General features: G+C 39.4%; 1 protein-coding gene across 1 annotated transcript in view; it reads left to right on the forward strand.

Annotated features, from left to right (window-relative positions):
* The first annotated feature begins 3,835 nt into the window (after positions 1 to 3,835).
* Positions 3,836 to 24,929, forward strand: part of MFSD13A (major facilitator superfamily domain containing 13A) — a 682,644-nt gene continuing 661,550 nt past the window's right edge. The window contains exon 1 of the mRNA XM_044056543.1: positions 3,836 to 4,165. The gene's annotated coding sequence lies outside the window, so the exon portion shown is untranslated. The remainder of the gene's footprint in view (positions 4,166 to 24,929) is intronic.

Here is a 24,929-nt window from a genome sequence, read left to right on the forward strand (position 1 = left end):
CACAATCTCACCTCTCTGGCTTTTTCTCCAAACCATCCAACCTGAGCTGACCCTCTAATATGTTGTTGTAACAACCCTCTAATTATACTCATTCCTAATCCTGTATAATGTATAATACCATATACTCTTTGATGTACACATTTTGTTAAAATTGCTGAGGTGTCATTTATTTTGGTTGTTTATATTTGCAATATGTACTTTCATTGTTAACCTGTACTCTGTAATTTTCTTGTGGTGCAATGTTTGTTTTTTCATATTGTTGGAGCTTTTCTCCCCAGGCCTCTGCTGAAAATGGACCTGTGTCCAGTCAGAGTATCCCGGTAAACAAATGTTAAATAAATAAATAAATAATCATGTCCATCCTCATCACACCCAATGCAAATCTTAACATCTTTAACTTTGCCATGTCCAGCTCTGACTCCTGCCTTTTTGTTAATGCAACCGTCTCCAACTCATATAACATAACTGGTCTCACTACCCTCTTGTAGACCTTCCCTTTCACTCTGACTGGTACTCATCTGTCACAAATCACTCCTGACACTATTCTCCACCCACTCCACCCTGCCTGTACTCTCTTCCACACTCACCATTACTCTGAACTGTTGATGTCACGTATTTAAACTCATCCACCTTCGACAGCTCTACTCCCAGTATCCTCAACATTGCTCTATCCTCCCGCTCATTTACACATATATATTCTGTCTTAGTCCTGCTGACCTTCATTCCTCTCTTCTCTAAAGCATATCTCCACCTATCTAAGGTCTCCTCAACCTGGTCCCTACTCTCACTACAGATCACAATATCATCTGCAAACATTGTAGTCCACAGGGCCTCCTGTCTGATCTCGTCTGTCAACCTGTCCATCACCATTGCAAATAAGAAAGGGCTCAGAGCTGATCCTTGATGTAATCCCACCTCCACCTTAAACGCATCAGTGAGCCCCACCGCAGACCTCACCACTGTCACACTACCTTCGTACATATCTTGTACCACTCTTACATACTTCTCTGCCACTCCAGACCTCCTCATACAATACCACAACTCCTCTCTAGGCACCCCTGTCATATGCTTTCTCTAAGTCCACAAAGACACAGTGCAACTCCTTCTGATGTTCTCTGTACTTCTCCATCAACACTCTCAGACCAAACGTCGTATCTGTAGTGCTCTTTCCTGGCATGAAACCATACTGCTGATCATTAATCATCACCTCCCTTCTTAACCTAGCTTCCACTACTCTTTCCCATAACTTCATGCTGTGACTGACATTGTATTAAAGACTTAATATTTTCTATATCCAAAAACAAGGAGGAAAGTGCCTTGAAAAGTCACCAATAAACAAGTTCAGCCAAAGCACTCAGCAATCTAGTATATAAACACAGCTCCACAAAATGAGTAAGGCAGCACAGTTTAATTTTAATGCTTCGAAACACCGTGTTTATGTCCACATACATACAGGACTTCACGAGAAACATTTCCAAAAATGAATTCCCTCCATATATACTCATCCCTAAACTGTCTACATGACATAATTAATCTAATACAATTTAATAAGTAACAAAGCAATCAAAATTAATTAATCTAAATTCTAAAATCTAAATAAACGCAATGTTTTGGAAGCATTAAAATTAAACTGTGTTGCCTTACTCATTTCGTGGAGCTGTGTTTATATACTGGATTCATGAGTGCTTTGGCTGAACTTGTTAATATTTTCTGTTTCCAATTGCATATACAAATGACTACTAGAAACTCATAACTTGAACAAAATACTAGTACTGAAACAATAAAATAACTTAATTTACTGGTATCAATTCTTAAATGGTAGTGATATAGATACTGTTAAAATTATTAGGTAAAATTCAATAAAAATTCTGAGAAATTGTTAATTTTACAAATATTTAGAGACTCTGTGACCACAGTGATTAGTAGGATATTTAACCTATGTAAGAAATTGTTCCCCAAATTATTGGAATTCTTAATAAATATCAATAATAATGCAATGAAAAAAAATCATATTTGTCACAAACTTATGAAATTCCTAAGTATATTTCATATATTTAGACAAGTCCTATTGGAACTACTCCTAAAAAATTAATAATGAAGACTTCTCTGAAGAATACACGAAAATAATATTAAAATATACAGATAAAACTACATCTTCATTATATTTAAAAATGTATACTTGAAAATTTTTACACAGCTTTTGTCACTCCAAATAAAATTGTAATTATGTATAAATCAAATAGAATTAAACAATGGAGATGTGTTTCTGAAATAATAGCAGATTGGGTGCATATGGTATATGAATGTGAAGTCATCTCCCCTTTTTGGAAATAAATGAATAACTTCCTTCAAGCTCTATGGTCAGACAGATGTAATATTACTAAAGCTTTAGCTTTATTTATTACTCCGATTCTTGAGAATTCCAAAAACCTAAATGCCTCTTCTTTGGTCTATTCTTGCTGTAGCCAGAAAAGTAATTACTAAAAACTGGAAAAGTAAAGTTAACCCCTGCAGTGTTGAATTTAGTAGCATGGCAAAAATTGTTTGCAGTAGTGAAATGTATACTATAAAGATGAGAGCTTCTAATATTACACATTCATATGAATCTTGGCTTACATTTAACTTGCTTGAAAAATATTAATTGTTGTTGATATGCATAACTTTGATATTTTGATGAGCTGTGGATGTTTGTAAATAGTTATTTGTTTTATAATTGATTTGTTTATTGTTTTAAAACCAAATAAAAATATATAGCTATACAGTAGGTATCAAAAATACAGATGCATACCTCATCACTATTAAAATATAACTATATGCTGGTTAATAATCCTTCTTCCTTCTATAGCCATAATATGAACACTATCTCTCATACTAAGACATCACTCAATTTCCACTCACTGTCTTCTATCAAGTTATCTCTAGCATCTCTAAATATCTCATTAGAATTGTCTCAAGTCTCATTTATCACATATCTATGTAACAAATAATATAGCTATTGAGTTTTTCTTCACACATTTTCTCCAACTCATGTTATCGTTTTTCATTGTACTGTACTATGAAACACATGTTCCATGTTTTTCTCAGTACATTTTTTTCACTTTTATGTTTTGTAGTGTAACCTGATATTTTGTGATTTAAATTATCTGTACTTGATTTTTTAAAGATTGTGATTGTGGAGCTTTTCTCCCGGGATCTCTGCTGATAATGAGCACTTTCTGGCCCATTTGGACTTTCCTAGTTAACAAATGTCAAATAAATAAGTGTCAAGATAAAGTATATAGCGGTTATTAAACTGATAATCTATATGTTTTAATAACTGGTATATATACCATAAAATACATCCCTGGGATTCCACCAGTGTCCCTGCTGTATAGTAGCATAGGGTGCTGACTTGTTGGAACACCGGCTAAATTCTTGGCTAGGCTTGTAAGGGCATCAGGGCCAATAACCTAGTAACGTCCTATGAACCTATATATATATCCCTCAACTATCCCTGATTTTGACTAAAATTTTAGCTCTGCCCCTCTCAGTCCATCCTAAAACTGTTGATTTTTTGGAGAAAATTAGGTGGATTACACTTAATAAAATACTGAAATAATTCTTGTTATAATCTTATTTAACTTCAGAAAGTGTAATTTACGTTCTCTTATTCAGCACTATTGTTTTCTGCGAACCTATGACAAGTGGCCCTGATTATTTCCGGATTTGTCCCTGATTGGTCAAGAACTACATAAGCCGTCACCTGCAAAATACACTAGAAGATTACCGTGCAGACGAAAAGGCGAACTACAGATTAAGATATTACTTCCGCTTCCCTAACCTGTTCCGTTTTCCGCTAGACAACCAACTGCTAAGCCCTTCACTACTCCTCCCTTTACCCGCCCCATAACGTCACTCGTAGTAACGGAAAGGTCCACTCCTGCCGGCTTTGGATGTTTTTCGAAGACTTGCTAGCTTATAAGTTCCGATCGTCGGGTTTAAATGTTTTTCTAATTGACTAGAACTAATTGTAGGAGGGTCGTATTGAAAGAAAGAGGCGAAGATTTGATTGCCAGACTTATGCTGTTTCCTTTCCGTAGGAGGTTGTTTTGTGGAATGTTGGATGGCATTTAAAAGTTAATTATTGCATTCCTGCAAATTTCTTTCTACGCATGTGAGAAGTCAGGTGAGAGCATACTTTCTGTGACTTTTATAGCACTGAATGGATAATGTGTCAGTGGAATGGATTTAGTGTGGGTGACGCTAGATAAGTATAATAGAATGATAGGGAGGAAATAAAAACATCCTCAAATTGTTTTGAAGGATTTTTTTATTTGTACTTTTTACAATTGGGAGGATGCACAAAGGGATATTAAGAAGGAAGTTTAACAGTGGGTACTAACTCCTTTATCTTGCATTGAAAAACTTTCATCGGCTGCATTTCCGTATACTGTATAACCGTAATGTGTTCATATGTGATCATGATGGTAAATGGTACGGAAGTTAGGAGAACCCTGGGCCAGGCATACCTCTCAACTATCCAGATTTTCTCCTTTTATTTTTGGTGTCTTCCACATGAAAATGTGTGATTTTCTGGTACATGTCACCGCGGTCGCGGATTATAGTTATTAAGTAATGACATACATTTGAGTTTCAGACTTTGGCTTTCTGAAAATGCACGATAACACAAATCTTGTTATTCTAGCAACTTTCTGGGTTTCTAGGAGCAATATTTAAAGTCTGCCCCATTTTTTGCGGCTTTATCCATATTTCGTTCAGTAAGAGGTTGAGAGGTATGTCAGAAGACCACACATGCTAAATAATAAGTGCAAGCTTAGAATGTTGACATGCAGCAGTTTTGTTGTCCGAATTCATCTGCATATTGGTGTGTATTCTACCTTATATGATGCCACAGTCAGGATGCATTTACACCTGGAAGGATCAATAAACTAAACATAAAATCACATTTCTGAGATCATTGTGACACTGATGGTGAGCCAGTATTATTGAAAATTGATAAATTATAAATGGTGATTAGTGGATTGAGCTCAGGTTCTTGATTTTGACATTTACATTTTGGACCATACTTTTGGGGTACATCTTGCGAAAAATTATTGCATCCTTAAAGCTGATATTCAGCCATTTGCTTTAGTTGAATTTTAATAAATATGTATTGTATGTTTTCAGAAGGAAATTGTAGCAGTGATCTCATCTAAGTTATTGTTTATATTGGGACACAGTAGGCTGTGCAGTGGCCAACCCTGGTGTGATGTGGACAAACCTTATGTCAGATCTTGTATTTTTCAAGTAATAAATGTTTGTCAGTCAAGTGTTTTAAGAAGATGTGATTAAAAAGCAAAACAGTGTAATGTCCATCAGGCAGACCCCTGCACCTCCAAGTGGAATTAAAGGCACCTAAAACTGTGTGAATCTGTGTGTGCAGGGATGCAGCTCCCTCACAAGATGTAAATGGCTGTTTTTCAATGACATTAAGTCAATAATGTCCATTTGAGTTTCCATTTTTCCCTTTATTCTTCTTAAATGTTTTAATGTTTCAAAAAGCTAAAAATTATAAATAATGCCAAATACGTAACTTGCAGCTCCATTGGGTTGTCAGTCAAGTTGGCATCAACCACGATGATGTGTCCTAGTGTAACCATTTGCCAGCAAATGGATTGTAAGGGTTGGTATAGGGTTGTTATAGTCATAGGTATGTATAAGGCTGATGACTACTGGGGCCTTTTTAAGCCTAGTCATGCATGCCAAATCTCTGGCAAGCTCTGGTACTCTTAGTGCAAGTAGGGGTTTTAGAGATGAAACATTTACACACATGGGCCTGGTAGATGCTGCATTTACAGGCTGCCTTTGCCCATTTGAGACATGGGTATCAAACCAGTGGTGAATTTCACGTTCCCCATCCCGTTCAAATTACACTGCAATTGTCTGTAAACTTGATCAGCTAGATGTCTGTTGGCCTTGACTTTAGAGAAGTAGATGCCAAACATAAGTGGTCACAGGACCAGTCCCGAGAGACTAAACTCGTAATTGTCTTGTTTGCACAGGTCTGCTCTCCAGCTCTGACTTCCAGGGTCCTGTCTGTGAGCCAGCTGGCTATCCATCGGGCAATAAGGATTTATACCTAACCTCTTGAGTTTGTCAGGAATGCCTGACTGAGGTGTTGTGTCAAATGCCTTGGCCAGGTCATGGTAGGCATTGTGAACTATTTTGCCCTCATTCATTGCTTTAGTGACCTTCTGAAATAAGTCTACTAGGTTGAGTCGGCATGATCTGCCCTTGACAAAACTTAATAGTGTTGAATCCAATGTCTGGGTGGTTCTTTCATTACCAGTTATTTCCATGCTACTTCTTTCCATGGCTTTGCATGTGAGATTGTTGATTCTTAATGGGGCTGTATTTTTGCAGAGTCCATAGGTGGTCCATCTTTCTGCTGATGGTGAGAGTTGCCATTTTCCATTCATAAGGCATGAAGCCTGTTTAGAGGCTACTGTTAAAAAGTGATTCCAGAGGACCTGATGTTTCACTCTGTTTAGAAGGCAGCCTGGGATATTGTTGGAGCCCACTGATGCAATGCTCTTGACCTTAGAGAAAGCATTGAGGGCCTGTTCCCTAGTAGCGGTTAGGGAAGTTGCATTTGATGGCATTTCCTGAGGGGAGACTAGGGGGGGTCAGATTAGAGTTGAATTTGTCTTACAGAAAATTTGTTTTATCTTCTGGTGTAGTGTGGGTGACAAGCACTGTGTTGCCTTTGTGGTTGCGGACATAGCTAAAGGATGCCTTGTGGTTGTCTTTGGCCTGATCAGCCAGATTTACCTCCGGTTTGGTCTTGGTACACTTTATTTGTCCACTGAGATGTTTAGATTGATGAGTGTTTTTATTTTGATGGACCTTACACTTCGTAGCTTTTGCCATGATTTTTTTTCTTTTTGTTATACAACGTATTGATTTGATGATTCCACCAGGGTGGCTTATTTTTTGAGTTAGTTTTCTACTTATTTTTGGTGGGTACATCTGTGTCTGTGCAGCTGTTAAGTTTGTATAAGCTTTTTTGAACGGTTCCATGTAGGCAGTAGTGTTTTCAGTGTTTATGGGGGATCAAAATTTGGTAGGTTATTACTTAATAGTAGGAAGTTAGCCTTAGTGTAGTCCCTGAATACTCCAAGGTTAGCTGGGATTCCAGGTTTTATTTTTGCTTCAGAGAAGTCCGTTTTGTGGTCTAACCTTACCAGAGTGGACGTTGCACTAGGGAGTGTGCCACACTCTCCCATATTAGTGACGACCACTCCAGTATGTTTTCCAGTACTCAGACTAGGTGCACAGTCTGGTCCAGGAAGTTTGTATTTACAAATTCCAAAACAGTTACTGATAAGGTCACTGAAAAAAAACAATCATTTAAAAACAAAATGAAAACTCTAGCAAAGCTAGAACTTTCACTGAGTGACCTCCCAAACCTCTTGTGCCAGAGGTACATGGGATATATGCAAATGATCCTTATGAACATCAGGTGTTTCAGCTAATTGGCGATTCTGAATGTCCATGACTTGTTTCGTCATTTTAATGGACAATTTCAGGACAATTTTGAATCATTGCATATATCCCATGTGCCTATGGTACAAGAGGTTTGGGAGGTCACTCAGTGAAAGTTTTAGCTTTGCTAGAGTTTTCATTTTGTTTTTAATATTTACAAAGTCCAGGCATCTCTGTGCCTGCACAGTTGGTGTCCTATATGATTCCCTCTTAATGGTAGGGTAATTAGTTGCACATGAATATGGTATTGGGTTGGATGGTGAGTGTCTCCAGTAAGTTTAATTACATGTTTTGTGTTTCCTGGGTCATAGAAGGGTTCTATAGCTTGTAAAAAAGTAAATGGGATTTTTGCCTTTGGTGATTTAGACTTGGAGAAGATCAAGTGCGTTGTTCTGTGTGACTAGCCTTGAGGTTTTAATTTTTGAGGTTCATTGAGACACATCCACCTTTAGTCCTGCCTGTGTAGTAGCTGGCCTAAATGTATGGAAGACATTATAGCCTTGCACTGCTAGGGTGCTCTCCACTGCTTTAATCCATTTCTCACTGACTACACAGGCGTCCACATCCTCTAGGATGAGGAGAGCTTACATTGTCCATTAAAATGACGAAACAAGTCATGGACATTCAGAATCGCCAATTAGCTGAAACACCTGATGTTCAAAATGATGTGAAGATTACTGATCCTACAGACATTGCCAACATACTGGCTGACAGGTTCAGTGCAAACTTCTCCCCCCCCCAAAAGGAGAGATATCTATACCAAACGATTGCAGCCCCCCAAACATCTCCAGCGCCCAAGTGAGAACTGCTCTCTCCAAAGCAAAAAACACAGCATCCATGGGACCTGATGGTGTCCCCGGCTGTGTGCTCCATGAACTCAATGAGGAATTAAACCCACAGCTAGGACAGCTGTTTAATCAAAGTCTTACCTCTGGATACGTACCCAGGGGTGGCGCACTGCAACTGTGGTACCACTTCACAAAGGCGGTGCCTCCACCGACCCTGGAAATTACCGGCCCATTAGCTTGACAAGCCTTATCTGCAAAGCCATGGAGAGGATCATAATGGACCTCATAAATAAAGACATAGGGAATTTGCAGACTTTGGATCCAACCCAGTTTGGCTTTGTCAAAGGCAGATCATGCCTTTTAAACTTGGTTGACTTTTTGAAACAGTCACCAAAGCCATTGATGAGGAAAGGCAGTCCATACAGCCTACCTCGATCTGGCTAAGGCCTTGATACAATACCCCACTCGGGTATCATTGAAAAACTCATCAGCTTAAATGTCAACCCATACATCACAAGATGGGTTGCAAACTGGCTGAGTGACAGAACCCACAGGGTCAGAGTTGCTGGCGCCATGTCAGACTCAAAGCCTGTCACAAGTGGTGTCCCACAGGGCTCAGTCCTGGGCCCACTCTTGTTTGGCATCTACTTTTCGAAGTACAAGCAAACACAGGAGGGTTATGGCTGACAAAGTTTGCAGATGACTGCAAACTGGGCCATAGTAGAAAACACATCTGATACAGATATCCTTCAGAAGGGTCTCAGAAACGGATAACTGGTGCCAGAGCCACGGCCTAAAGTTAAATGCCAAAAATGCATAGTCATACCCTTCGGGAAAAACAAGGTTACCTAGCTACCAAATAGGTGGCAATCCACTGAGCACAGAAGAAGTTATCAGGGACCTGGGGACCCAGGTTGATAGTAGTCTGTCATTCGACACCCATGTAGCTAAAGTAGTTAGGAAGACCTTCTACATTGCCCACCTTATCATGAAGGCATTCTCATCTAGATCAAGGGAGGTCATAGTCTCCCTTTACTCATCACTCATCAGACCAATGATTGCGTACAATGCCCCATTCGGAATGTATCTGACCCGACACTTGCAGCAGCTGGAGGCCACAAAAGTTCCTCACCAAAAGGATAAAGGGTCTCAAAAATCTGTCCTATGCTGCCCGACTGAAAGAACTCCAGCTCTATTCAGTCGCTTACCGCTTGCTCAGAGGTGACCTTTGCCTAACATACAAGGCCATGTCAAACCCAGATTTGATGAATATGCTTCACCTCAAAAAATCTAGATCCATTAGAGCCACAAGGGCGGGAGACTTAAACCTTGACACGGCTATTAATAGGACGTGCTGGAGGGATAGATTCATCACCCAAAGACTCCCTATGCTGTGGAACAAAATCCCGGTACATGTGAGGCAGAGCACCTCGCTGGCCTTGTTCAAGAGAAATCTTGACCAATGGATGGGAGATCACAGATATACCCCAGGGATTACCTCAGTGTCACTGCTCGACAGAGGCACAGCAAAATAATGGGTATAGTTCCCCATACTAAAGGGGTGGCGTAAGCCACAAAACAATGGGCTAGGCTTGTAAATGCCCTCGGGCAGATAGCCTAGTATGAACCTATGAACCTATGAAATGGACATTCTTGTTTAGATTCCTGGTATTGACATGTACCACCTTTGTATTTTCTTGGTATTGATTTGCTATTTTGAAAAAAAAAAAAAATATTAGGTTGGCATTGCTAAAAAAGGTACTTTGGGGAAGGACTTTGTTTTAGCTAATGTTTGAAAGCCTAGAGGAGAGAGATGCAGACCATCCCTGACAAAGCAGCATGGCCTATTGACCATCTCCTTCCATGCTGACAAATATTGCACTCTCTTAAAATGACACCAGAAAATAAGGCAGATATGCTTTCATGTTGTGGTATCATTCTTGGAGAGAGTAAAATGCTGTGCAGTTCTAGGTTCATAGTAGCCAGGGATACTCATTCCAACAAGTCCATCAAGTCTTTCTTCGTATAGTCTTGGGGAGCATGTCGCAGGTCCTTTATGCCCACATGGAGTATGGCCGAGTCATATTGGTACTTGTAGTCCACTGACCTGAGTGCATGCATAATCTAATGGATCTTGTCCCTGATAAGGAAATTACAGTACATTTCTCCTTACTCAGCCTAGTGAGAGGGACATCAGTGTGAAGACTCTAGTGGTCAGAATGTTGGATTGTGTGGTGGCTTGCCTCATGGACTTAGATGTAGGGGATCCATGAAATGTGGTTGTGTATGTTGTTGCGGGTGTTTTGGAAGAATGCGTTTGGGGCTGCTGAGGGTATTTTTGTGTGTGCTTTTATTTGAGGTTTTTGGGATTTAGGGAAATTATATTAATTACCTTGGCATACGTGTCTCCAGATTTCTGGTTCATGCTGTGCGTGATAGGTGCAATGTGTGCACAGCTAACAACCTGATTGACATTAGGAATGCTGTTACGTGAGAGCTTTGCCTTCAGTGACATTGACTAAATGCATCTTTCACATACCTTATCAGTTTGTGAATTTAGCTGCTTGTCAATGAACTTGGAAAATTTCTCCAACTGACCTAGTGGAAAAGGTCATATGCTTGGCAGTGGCCCTTTTATTGATTTAGGTGGTTGATGCTCCTGACTTTAGTCTATATTCTCACAGCATGTTTACAACTTTTGTGGCAGTGCTTGTCACTGCACAAGCTTGTTGTCCTGTGCACTTCTAGATATTGGTGAAATTTCAAGGGTACTTTTAGGGAAAATGTCACCTCATGGTGCCTGCATCTGTACAAGGCACTGCCAAACACTTGAGGGAAACTACCGTAGTAGACCCTAATGATTTATGGATGAAGAATTTAAGATACTGTGAAGTTAGGTTAGATAGTAAGGTACTTTTCTGTTAACCCCCTACCACGTGTCTTGGGACCCAGACTGGCATGTGTTGCCCTGTTGAGATTCTGGTTTTCTACCGTTCAGAAAAAATGCTTGCGAATGCAAAACCTGTTCTGTCAACTTTCTAAGTTTGTGAGAGCAATATTTAAAAAGCCTGCCTTTTGCTTAAAACGCATTTTCTATGAAAACAAAAAAGAGAAAGCGAGGGGAAAAAGCAGTGGAGGGAGTTTGTTTCAGTAAGATTGCTATCGGTCATGTTGAAGTCAAATATGATATTATGGTTTATGGACCTGCAACTCATTTGTAATTAACTTAATATCCTACATTGGGAGGAGGGGTACTGGTTTTTGCCATGTGAATGTCAGTCTTTATCGATTTATTAAAAATGAGTGCTTCACTATCTCTGTATAGTGTATTCTTAATCGGAGGGCATATCTTTCGCCTGTTTTGATAACGCTGTAACCTGTTGGTGATGTTGTGCTGTGTAGTTATCAACCTGTTTGAATGGCTGAGAGACTGGATTATAACTGCATAATGCAATGTAAAAGTCAGTAGGAAGAGTCCACGCATTCTCCATTCCCTTCAGTAGTTGATGATGATGGCTCCCTCGCATTTCTGTAATTTCACCTATACAGCATGTAAAGCTTGACTGTCGCTTTGTAGGAAGTAATATCCACATACATGAGTAATTGAGTAATAGTATGTGCTTCCTGTGAGATGCCGAACTTCATATTAGTATAAATAAGTTGTCCTACTTTATAACAGTCCACAATTTTACCTTAGAATGTTAGCCCTGTCCCTTGTAAAGTGTTTGATCCTATGGTAAATCACTGATAATTTCTTTTAATCAATGTTTACATTCTACTTAATATTCTGAAAATACATGTTGATGCCAAACATGTACTGTTAAATTTTAATAAATTAAAGTAGTATTACAGTGTGTCCTAAAAGTGCTGCATTTTGTATAACATAGAAGGCAAAACACTGTAAAGTGAAGTTTATGGCACAACTCTTAAAACTTTTACATTATTACAGGCTTACTAATGTGTGGTAGGGGTTTAACGGAAAAGTACCGACAGTAAAGAGAATTTACTTTGTCAAGAATGATGAGTAGTGGGGAGTCACTTAATTGGTTTCTGTCTGGCTGCAAGTAATGCTGGTCTTGCCATAGTCTTCACTTGTGCAGGTATAGTGTGTTACTCTGTTCAAAATATAGTGAATTTCAACACTTATCGACATTATTGGAGGGTACATGTTATCTAGCCTGTTAGTCTGATGTCTTGAAAGATTGCAGATCGAAGCCTGTATTATTGGTGTCTTTTCGATCATAAATATTTCTAGGTTTCTGGATGGTGTACACAGAATGGAAGTATATATTTTGAATCAGTAAGCTTGATCCTATGTAAATGAAGTGGTAACAGTGGTAATTAAGCCTTAAAATGTTTTGGTTTTAAATTGTAAGAGTGAATCTGCAAAAGAATTCTCAAATTTTAACACAACAATCCAGGGCTTTATCAAGTTTTATAATATTAATTTACCAGTAAATCAATCATCAGTCGTTAATGGCAGGAAGGATAGTAAGATGAGAGAATTATATTATGTAGCCATTGACGTTTATTAAATTTTACATATTATCTTTGGGAGAAAATCAGCATCATTAGTAGCAAGAAGCGCATCAATGAGAATTTTATGTGCTCATTGCAGTCTCTTCAAAAAGGTGGTGGTCAAGGTTATTGGTGAAAGATTTTATCTTGTCAGTCTTTTGTGTGTGACAGAATTTATTTTTATTTTAATCTTTTATTAACAGAGTTAGTCTCACTGGACTAGTTGCCTGTCTTCAGGGGAGACCCTAGGTGGTATTTTATACTACTTGGGGGAAATTTAGCCAGGATATTGGGTATCTTCTTTAAGAAGACATGAACAATGTTAAGACTGATAATATTTAACGTTTCAGTACATCACATTGTAAATTATTTTGTCCATGAGACAGTTTTTAGAAGATCTTGATTCAGGGGATAATCAGCTTGGAAAAGGAGTGTCCTAGGATCGAATGCTAGCTGTTAAGTGACCACATTGATTAATGCTGCTGTGACACCCCAACAGGGAGAAGAGAAGATGAAGAAATAGAGAAGATATTGGTGAAATTCTTTTAAAGAATTATACACCCCAGGAAGTATAAGGGGAAGAAAGAGAATAAGGAATATTTGAAAGAGAGATTGCAAAAGCTATCACATAATCACTATAACTTGGGCTTCAGGCCAGTTATTTTACATTAAGAAGGTTCGTGGTCTGCACTCTTGTGGGAGAAGAGGCTGGACTCTGCCCTTCTGAGCTGGGAATTTCTGGTTAAAGGTTTATAGTGCCTGAATATTTGAACTGTATCTTACTGAAATTGGTACACCTTGTTTGCTCTAGCATAGACTAGATCCAGGCCTGCTGAATCTAGCTTTGTTTATATGCTTGTTGTTTGTTTGCTTGTTATTTCCCTGGAAGCTAATTCCACCTAATACGCGGCTTCTCAGCGCTTCTGTGGATCACTAGTGATATCTGCATTGCTTACTGTACTAGTTCCTTGTTTCACTTGAAAGAAAGTTACTGTTTGTCGTTTTTGCATTTAGTTACTTGTAACACATTGCACTCAAGTTACCTGGCACTTGCTCACTAAAGCAATTATATAAGTCAGCACTAAAAATTAAAAGCACTACACCCTCACTCCCCACTGGCCCTTGTTTTCAATTATTAAGGAATTCCCAATATTATTCTAGCATGTCCAAAGGTCAGTTGTCAATCTCCTCTCGGTCCAGCTGGTGAATCTGGGAATCTTGAGGCAATGTTATAACTGCCTCATGTACACAGACAACCCTCTCCTCCTCCCACATAACACAAATACTTGCGAGAGATGCAGCTATTTAGCCAAACTGGAGGCTGAGCTCTCTCAACTCAGGACTGGCAAGACCAGACAGGAGGAGAAGGCAACTACACACACCACAAAACCAGCCTCACATAATGCTACCACACCACTGAATCAAACACATAAACACACAAAGACATACTCGGAGGCTCTGAGTAAAATTTACCTAAACAGCAGAGGCCTCCAAAGCAGACACCCAAACAACTGCTACCTCAAGACACCCCACAAGCAACACATAAACCACAAAAGCAGTGTGCAAAGCAGTCACAGCCCTTAAGGCCAAATACAACACCAAACATACTTGTCATAGGTGACTCCATAGTCAGACACACTGACGTCCCACTCACCAGGCTGAACAAGGAGAGGGTCACAGTAAGCTGCCTATCGGGCGCTAGAATCTGCCACATAACACAAGCACTCTGGTCACTCCATGGCAAGTACAAATATGACACAGTCATTGTCCATGCTGGTGTGAACGACCTGAGACGTACCTCCCTGGACTACATGAAAAGAGACACAGAGGAGCTCTCTGATTATGTAGCCCAGGCAGGTATGACCCTGACCCTGAGCAGTATCCTTCCTTCACCAAGAATGATGCCACAATATAGAGACAAGATGATCAGCTTTAACAATTGGCTTAATGTCTGGTGTCATTCAAAGGGGATCCAGTGTCTGTCTGCCTGGGATGACATGCTTGACAAGCCACGCTGCTTCGCAAGGGACGGCTTGCACCTGTCACCCTGGGATTCCGGATATTGGCTAAGGCTCTTGCCACCCCCATAGTGCCTTTTTTAGGCAAGGCTCAAATTCTAAACCTACCACCCTAGAAAACAAAAATGGGAAGAAACTGAGGGTAATGCTGCTCAATGCCAGAAGTCTAAATCTCAAGATGCATGCACTCGAGGCCCTTCTCAGTATGGAGAACATCGATGTCTGTGCTGTAACTGAAACCTGGTTCAAGGCTCCTGAGAGCACCCCGGCACTATTAGGTTTTACCTCATATCATGCGTTCCGGCCCCAAAACCCGGACCACATCACAAAAGGAGGGGGTGTATCCATATTCATAAAGGATACCCACACCTCTAGGTTGGTGGCAACGCACGAAGCTTCGGAAACCATCCAGGTGCAACTAACCATAGGCAAAACTGCTCTACAAATTGTAGCATGCTACAGGCCACCCTCTCAAACTCAGGAACCCCACACAGCCTTCCTGAAGACACTGGAGGGTATAAATGTATCTCCAAACACCATCATATTGGGTGACTTCAACTACCGAATATAGACTGGGAACATTACTCAAGCCCTAACTTTCTAGCCCAACGGTTCCTGGAGTTCATAAATTCAAATGCCATGGAACAGCTAGTCACTGTTCCCACGAGAGGAGAAAATATACTAGATCTCATTATCACAAACATGGGGACAAAATGCTCCACACGGAAGTATATCCCTCATTGGTGAGATCTGATCATAAACTAATCTCACTGGAAATCCACATCCCGCCCCACCCCAAACAAAAAGACCACAGTGAAGAACTTCTCTAAAGCAAACTTTACACTACTCAAGACTGGTGTGGTATCCTTCAAGGCCCCTGAGCCAGTGGAAACCACAACCAAAGCTGCGGAAGTCCTTACAAATGCCTTCTATGAACACCTCCAAGACTGCATGGATCAGGCAATCCCAAATAAAACCAAGACTCTTTCCACAAAGGGCAAACGTCCAGTCTGGTGGACCCCAGCCATTAACAAACTTTACAATAATAGGAGAAAGCTATTACATGATAGAACAAAATCCATAAAAGGGAAGTCACCCCTGATCATTATTAGTAAAAAAATACGAGCACTCATAAAATCAACTAAGGCCAATTTTGAGAGAAAAATTGCCATGGATTCAAAGGACAATCATAAGGCCTTTTTCAGCTATGTTAGGAACCTGGGTGGAAACTCCCAGATATGCTCAGAATTAGTCCAAAATGATACAAAAATCACTGAACCCACAGACATTGCCAACATACTGGCAGACAGGTTCAGTGCAAACTTCACCCCTCTCCCCTAAAGGAGAGATAACTATCCCAGCAGAGTGTAGCCTCCCAGACATCTCAAATGCGCAGGTGAAAGCTGCTCGCTCTAAAGCTAAAAACACAGCATCAATGGGACCGGATGGTGTCCCCGGCTGTGTGCTACACGAGCTAAATGAGGAATTAAACCCGCACATAAGGCAGCTGTTTAATCTCAGCCTTACCACAGGATACGTGCCCAAGGAGTGGCGTACGGCAACTGTGGTCCCACTCCACAAAGGCGGTGCCTCTACGGACCCTGGTAATTACCGCCCCATAAGCTTAACAAGTCTAGTCTGCAAAGCTATGGAGAGGATCATAATGGAGCTCATAAAGATATAGGGGACTTGCAGACATTGGACCCGACCCAGTTTGGCTTCGTCAAGGGCAGATCATGCCTTTTGAACTTGGTCGACTTCTTCGAAACAGTCACGAAGGCCATTGATGAGGGAAAGGCAGTCCATACAGCCTACCTTGACCTTGCAAAGGCCTTCGACACAATACAGAGTAAACCAAGTCCTATGCACGAAGGGATGCACGGTCCAAACCAAGTAGAAAGCACCAAATAGACCAGCAAGGCAGCACAGAGTTCAATAAATTTATTAGATACTGATATAAATAACAAACTAGTTTCGGCAGACAGCCTTCTTCAGTGTAAAACAGTATAGTCAAGTTCCTTTGAGTCATCATTTAAATACATATCAAGAGCCAATCAAAAATTAAGCTCATGAATATTCATAAATTTGAAACATATTTTTGACATTTTTAAAGCGCTAAGAACCAAGGTTTGTCATACAAATATACAGTGGAAAATATATATACTAGTGAAGTCCGTCCATAACAGGAAAGATAACCACCAAATAAATACATGAAATTAGGCAAGTTGTTGGTATATTCTAGCATGTCCATCTGGCCATGTATTCATACTCATAATCAAATTTTTTGTCATTCAATATTTGATTAGCCACTGGCACTTGCTATTAAGCAATTCTTTATTAAAGGCACCAAAGGTATTATATATCAAGTACTTCAGAGAGAGCTCAGCTCAAACATATCATATCAAGGGGCATTTTGTCGGGGGGTTGAATTGTATATATCGTGTGTGTGTATATAGATTTACAGTGGGCAAAACAGGTAGTAAACATTGAACAAAATATAAAAAGGTAACACCCTTCGACAACAATGAAGAAGTAAACACCCTAAACATGAAGGCTTGGGACAACATATTACATATTGGCTTGGGACAACATATGTTCACACTTCCTTTTGGCTTACAATTAGAACACTAACTGGTCTTATGACTATGTAGTATATGTTATATGATTGTGCACAATAGTCTATGGTACATGATATATTCATATGTGTTTGCTTTACTGTAGCCAATTTATAAGCTTTATTTCATTCTCTGCTGTGACTATTAGACAGTTTATGAATGGAACTCTTACACATTTTATATTGACAATTAACTGACCAGTACTAATATTTCCTTCACAATATATTGGGGAACTATTGGTATGAGTTAAGTGAACACAATATATATGAATGGTTGTGACCACACTTGTTGTATCCTTATAACACATTTCAGCATAATTGTGCTTTAGACCTTAATATGTGTTACACATTTAATATATGATACTATTTCAGTGAGTACAACTTTTGAAAATAGGCTGGATATCTATGGAACTGAGACACAATTATGGCTCCTTCAACATTTGGTTGTCAGCAGGATTAGAATGGTTGTGATATATTATAGTAGGTTAGTTTCTGATTATTTGGAACTATAATGCTTTTGAAGAGTTTAACATATAAATGGAAACACTACTCCTACTATTGTAATAATCCATATAGTATTTATAATTGTTAGTTATTGCCAATCATCAGTCCTTGTGTCTTTTCTGAAATGGACCACTGCTCGGTCCCCCAACCATAATTAAAATTTGTACTTTTACTTATTCATTATTGTTGTGTTTGTCAATTGGATGTACACTTGGTACAGATATTATTATAAACTATAATAAATTGTATAGTGACTAAAGGGGTGATCCGGTTGAGATACTGGCATTATATTATCAAAGAAAATCTACATAACCAGACCACTTGAACTAAAAAAATTTTTTTTAAGGTTCATATTTGTTTGTTGTATTTTTGATCATTTGACCCATATACCTGTACAAAACCTTTCTTTGGTTTTGAAAGTATGGGATCTCAGCAAATATAGTGTTTCGACCTTTTTCCAGTTATGGAATACTTTATTTGAATTTAATGCCTTGTCACAGTGGTTATTTATAGTTGACAGTCAGGCTCATTGGGTTGATTCTGATGATCTATTGGATCTGTGATTCTACCATTGAATATTTAAATTGAACCAATTTTAGGTTGGGTTGTTACATTTAATAGATAAGTCCAAAGTGTTACACGAATATTGTAATATATTTTTATGTTATTCATGGTGCTTGACCTGCCATAGGGATTTAATGGTCCTGGTTTTTCTATTTGTGCTTTCTGCCACCTGTTTGATTTTCTTCCCATTTTGATGTTACTGGGTCTTTCAACCATTATATTACATATTTGGTTTAAAAACTATACTCCTTTGTTACTTTGGTGCTCCACCAGTTTTCATTAGTAGCAGATTCTAACATTGTTCACAACATGGATCTAAATACTATTCTGTCTGGATTATGTGCTGATCGGCAAGATATAGCGGTATTTGGTATTGACCAATTGCCAAGCAATGATCCAGTCAATTCGGTTCAGACTTCTGTGGTAGATTGTGATATGTTTTTCCATTCAATCACCAAAGCATTTAAGACTCTTAGATCAAACATTTGGCATCTTAAGTTATTCAAAGCATATCATGGCTCCCCCCAGAGATTTAAATCCAAACACAACCTCTAGTGGGGAGGCCAGATGACAAATTAAACCAAGATTGGCAGGAGGCTCTTCAGACTGGATCCATGACATTTGTGAACATTTTGTTACAATATTATGAAAGGACAGTAGATACTAATATACTTGAAATTAAAAACATATGTTCAGAGGCTCAAAAGTTTGAATCCTCTATCAAATATCAGGATAATATTAAAAAACTGTCCTCAGAACTGATGGAGCATGAAAAAACTTTAAAGGAACGTAAAATTAAGAAGTTTCATCGTGATTTTTCTGATTATCAACGGGGTAAACCCTTTGATTTCAGTAGATCGGTTAGATTTGCGGATACTAATCAGGTTAAAACAGGGCCCAAAAAGACAAAAAAGAGATTCGGTCTTTCTAAAAAAAAAAATATATCATATATATATAGCTGGTGATGAATCCCTCCTCCCTTTGAGATTTTGAGGGATCAGGGAGAGTTTTTCAGGAAGAAAAAAAAAAAAATTTCCCCTTTAGAGGGGCAAGAGGACGGGGGGGCAGAAAGCACAGAAAGACCGATCACTCCGGTCTCCCTCCAAGGTCTTTTGGACAACTTCCTGAAATAAGAGACATATCAGGGCCGACTCAGAATGTGTTGAATCTATCTAAGACCATATTAACAGATGAACAGGTTGCACTTTTGAATAAGGGTTTGAACTATATTCGGACTTTTTAAATCTTAGGTTGTTCTTTGAGGATAACAAGTCGGAACCATCTGAGGACTTCCTCCTCATTCCACCTCCTATGAGCAAACACGTTTCTATTTTTATGGACTCTATTTTGAGGGATATTCATTTTGAAAATATGGGACATATCATGTTGGCCAGCAACCTAACCCCTGATGACAGGATAGCCCTGAACACCTTGTGTGACAATAAAGATATAGTTATTGTCCCTGCTGATAAGGGAGGTGCAGTTGTGGTTTGGATAATGGATTATTCACGTTCATGAAGGTTAACCCAATTGTCAGATGCCAAGTGCTACATGTACATGTCCATAGACCCCACACGGTATTTAAGGATGAGATTGATTCTTGAGGAGGGTATCATAAACAAGAAAAGTTTGGATTCACTAATGGTGTCTGAACCGTCTAAACAGATATTGTATCTTTTACCCAAAATCCACAAGTCCTTAGAAAACCACGGGTAGACCAATAGTTTCAGGAATAGGCTCTCTTGACTGACCCCCTATGGCCTTTCTTACTAAATATCTAAAACCTTTGTTGGGACACATTAGATCAAGATTGCAGGACACCACACAGTTTCTACAGTTAAATCTTTACAATATTGGTTGGAAAGGGTCAACCTATATTCACCGGGTTCAACACTCTTTTGATATGTATGTCCGAACATGTGTTAAATAAGAATGTTCTGTATTTCCAGGGCCAGTGTTATTGGCAGCTCTATGTTGAGGAATTTATGATCTATGATACATCACATAACATCTTTCAGGTGGAAATGGACATTTGGAGAGACGCTACCCGACGCTGCTTGTTGGTGTGTGGGGGCTGATGTGGTTACTGCGGGAATTTGTTGAGTACCTTAATGACAATGTCTGGGGGAACCCAGACAATACTCCTTCGGGGTTTTTCTTCTCAGTACCCGCAATATAACACCTTGTTACATGCATCAAGTTTACATCCCCGTCACACTATCAGGAGTATTCCCATATCCCAATTTATACGTATCAAACGTCTCAGTTCCAACATTGAGGAATATCAATTGGCCAGTAGGGATCTCAGTCAGAGGTTTACCAATAGGGGATATGATAGATTTGATATTGTGTCGGCTCAGAGAGTAGAGCTGACCGTCTTGAGAGGGATGACTTATTACATTATCAGAATAAGAATAAAAATCAATCCTCTCGTAATACATGTGTCAGATTTATCACCACTTATGGCAGAAACATTAATATGATTAGAAACATCATCAATAAACATTGGAACATTTTATTGGCCACAAGCAATGAAGTATTTTGGGACCCGTTGTCTTTTTTCATACAAACGTGGTAAACCCTAGGTTCCTACTTTTCACATTTGGGACTATTTATAAACAATTGACACTTCATGGTGATGAACTCATTGGGTCATTCCCTTGTGGCCACTGTGGTTCCTGTCAACATATGCTCAAATCCCAAGCGCTCACCCAGTCGTAAATACAGTAGAGTTTTTGACATCAAGATCTTTGGTAACTGTAGTAGCGATTGGGTGGTGTACCTGGCTTCATGTTATTGTGGGGATTTTATGTTGGACCAACCTCTAGCGCTTTGAGATTTAGAATGAGCCCATAAGGAGACAGCGCCTTTATATCAACATACACTAAAACATCCTCAGGCTACAGAACCAACAAACAGGGTTGGCATGGGCTACTGGATCAAGAAATATTGGATTACTACATTGGGGTTTATTTCATCCAGGACTGAATGATCATTTATAGGAGAATATGGTTAGTTTGCAAGTATATTATAAAAAAATACACACTAGTTGTTGATTTTAGTTGTTGTCTCCTTATATGTCCCTAAGTATATGGATTATGAACTCCAAAATACCCTGTTTCGGTATTGATCAGAGGGTTTTATTTGGCCATATGGACCATTCCGCAATATTATTATAATATGGGCGGTGTCCAAGTGTAGTTAATGGTCAATCTCTATTCCTGTGGTAGTAGGATTAATATATAATTTAACGATATAGAATGTCTGAGCCCTCTCAATATATGTACTGATACACAATATCTTTAATGCTTGTTATGAAGAATTGTTTAAGCCTTCATGTTTAGGTGTTAGTGTGTTTCCGTTCATCCAATTTTTTTTTTTTTTATTTTTGTTTACTATGTTTTTTCCACTGTAAATCTATATACACACACACACATACTATACAATTCAACCCCAAAACCCCTGCCCCTTATTTATGAGCATGCTTTGAGCCTACTCAATACAAGTACTTGATATATAATAATACCTTTGTACCTATAATTGCTTAATGCTTTAAACAATGGCTAAATCAAATCAAAAATGACAAAAAAAAAAATTTGATTATGTGTATGAATACATGATGATGTGGACAGAATATCTCAACAACAAACAACCTAATTTCATATTTATTTGGTGTGGTTATCTTTCCTGTTATGGACGGATTTTCACTAGTATATATATTTTCCACTGTAGGCTCTTGATATTAAATAATGACTCAAAGGAACTTGACTGCTTACTGTTTTTTACTGAAGAGGCTGTCTGCCGAAACTAGTTTGTTATTTATATCAGTATCTAATAAATTTATTGAACTCTGTGCTGCCTTGCTGGTCTATTTGGTGCTTTCTACTTCGACACAATACCCCACTCGGGTATTGTAGAAAAACTTACCAGCTTAAATGTAAACCCATATGTCACAAGATGGGTTGCAAACTGGCTTAAGGACAGAACCCACAGGGTTAGAGTTGCTGGCGCTATGTCAGACTCCAAGCCGGTCACAAGTGGTGTCCCACAGGGCTCGGTCCTTGTCCCCCTATTGTTCGGCATCTACTTCTCAGAAGTACAGGCCAACATGGGAGGACTTTGGCTGACAAAGTTTGCAGAGGAATGCAAACTGGGCGCCATAGTGGAAAGTGCATCGGACACGGATATCCTTCAGAAGGGACTCACGGAAACAGATAGCTGGTGCCAGAGCCATGGCCTAAAGTTAAACGCCAAAAAATGTATAGTCATACCCTTCGGGAAAAACAAGGTAACCCCAAGCTACCATATAGGTGGCAATCCACTAAGCACAGAAGAGGTTATCAGGGACCTGGGGACCCAGGTTGACAGTGGCCTTTCTTTTGACACTCACGTTGCTAAAGTGGTTAGAAAGACCTTCTACATTGCCCACCTGATCATGAAGGGATTCACATCCAGATCTAATGAGGTCATTGTTCCCCTGTACTCTTCACTTATCAGACCAATGATCGAGTACAATGCCCCATTCGGGATGTATCTCACCCGACATCTGCAGCAATTGGAGAGACCCCAAAAGTTCCTCACCAAAAGGATAAAGGGACTCCAAAATCTGTCATATGCTGCCAGATTGAAGAAACTCCAGCTCTATTCAGTTGCATACCGTCTGCTCAGAGGTGACATGTGCCTGACATACAAGGCCATGTCCAACCCGGAATTAATGGACATGCTCCACCTCAAAAAATCCAAATCCACCAAAACCACTAGAGCAAGCGACTTAAACCTTAGCACGGATATAAATATAGATTTATCACTCAGAGGCTCCCTATGCTGTGGAATACAATCCCGATCCATGTGAGGCAGAGCACCTCGCTGGCTCTGTTCAAGAGAAATCTTGACCTGTGGATGGGAGATCGTAGGTTTATCCCGGGAATCATCTCTGTGTCACTGCTGGACAGAGGCACAACAAACTAATGGGCACAGTATTTTTTCATATAAGGGGTGGCGTAAGCCACAAAAATTTGGGCTAGGCTTATAAATGCCTTAGGGCAGATAGCCTAGTATAAACCTATGAACCTAAGAGGAAGGGCAGTGTTTGATCACACCAATCTCAGAGCTAGAGATTAAAGAAGCAATAAGCTGTTCTGAAGAAGCTTGTATGTACACAAGTGAAAGCGCTTAACCTGTTTTTGCAATAAATTATTTTAAGCATTTTATGTCGTTCACAACATCTTTGGTGGGATTGTGATATCACAGTATTGAGTGGAATTCCCAAGACACAGAGGAGTATTCGTGCACAGTAGAACTGTTGCTTTTTGATGCTTTGGAACAAGATTCCAATCTACTTTAGGCAGAGCTCCTCACTAACACACTCTTGTTGAAGAGAAACCTTGACGAGTGGATGGGAAACTAAGTTTACCCCGGGGATCACTTCAGTGGCTCTGCTGGACAGAGGCATAGGGAACTAATCTAAGGGGGCGGCAAAAGCCCACACATTCTGGCTAGGCTTATAAATGCCTTCGGGTAGATAGCCTAGTACCTACCTATGACCCTATATTTCCAGGAAATGGATATAGCTAGTCTCAAATTTATACATGGGAGCCTATGCTAGAATATGGCAAGGGGGAAGTGTCACTTTCATGTTATGACACGAATAAAAGTGTCCTCGTGGGTTCTGTTCAAGGAGCTTTATTTTAAACAAACACACTACTATTGGTGACTCTTGACTGTAACTTGAGTAACTTGTATACAATTAATGACTATGAGAATGCATGCTTATTCCCTAGCTGCTTTTACAAAGTGGCACTAAGGTTGTGCACATGTGTGGGTTATTTACCTGCACATACAGGCTTGCATGTTCTTAAAGATGTAAGCACACGCACTTTACACTCTGAACTACATCCTCCCTCTTTGAGAAATACACCATACATTTGTTATGAGAGTGTTTAGCATGCAGAAATCACAGATAATCTTTAGACCTGCATTATACAATATTAAACATTTAGTTATGTACAATAAAGTTCACGTTGCTGCATATTTCACACTTGATTTAGACAGTCGTCCATATCGTGTGACATAAAATTGGGAATTAGATTTAGCAACTGGGACAGTTTCTGCAAAATGGTTGACCTGTGGCATGTTCAAATCACTTTCTGGAACAGAATCAACCTTTTGAACACATTCTGGTCTGGAAACAGTGTCTGACTCACTCTTCATTTCAGAGTTTGCATCACAGATACATTGTTGGGATTGCAATGATGATAATGACGATGATGATGATGATGATAGTTCTGGTACAGGAAAAAGATGTCTGCGATTCCTCTTATACTCCACTCCTTTGGAATTTACCAAGTAAGATCTTGGCTTTGCACAGATGCCTGTAATTTGTTCTATTAAATCAAAACC

The sequence above is a fragment of the Protopterus annectens genome, chromosome 14.part0 (genome assembly GCF_019279795.1).
Source record: "Protopterus annectens isolate FY-2018-M chromosome 14.part0, PAN1.0, whole genome shotgun sequence".
Classification (NCBI taxonomy): domain Eukaryota; kingdom Metazoa; phylum Chordata; order Ceratodontiformes; family Protopteridae; genus Protopterus; species Protopterus annectens.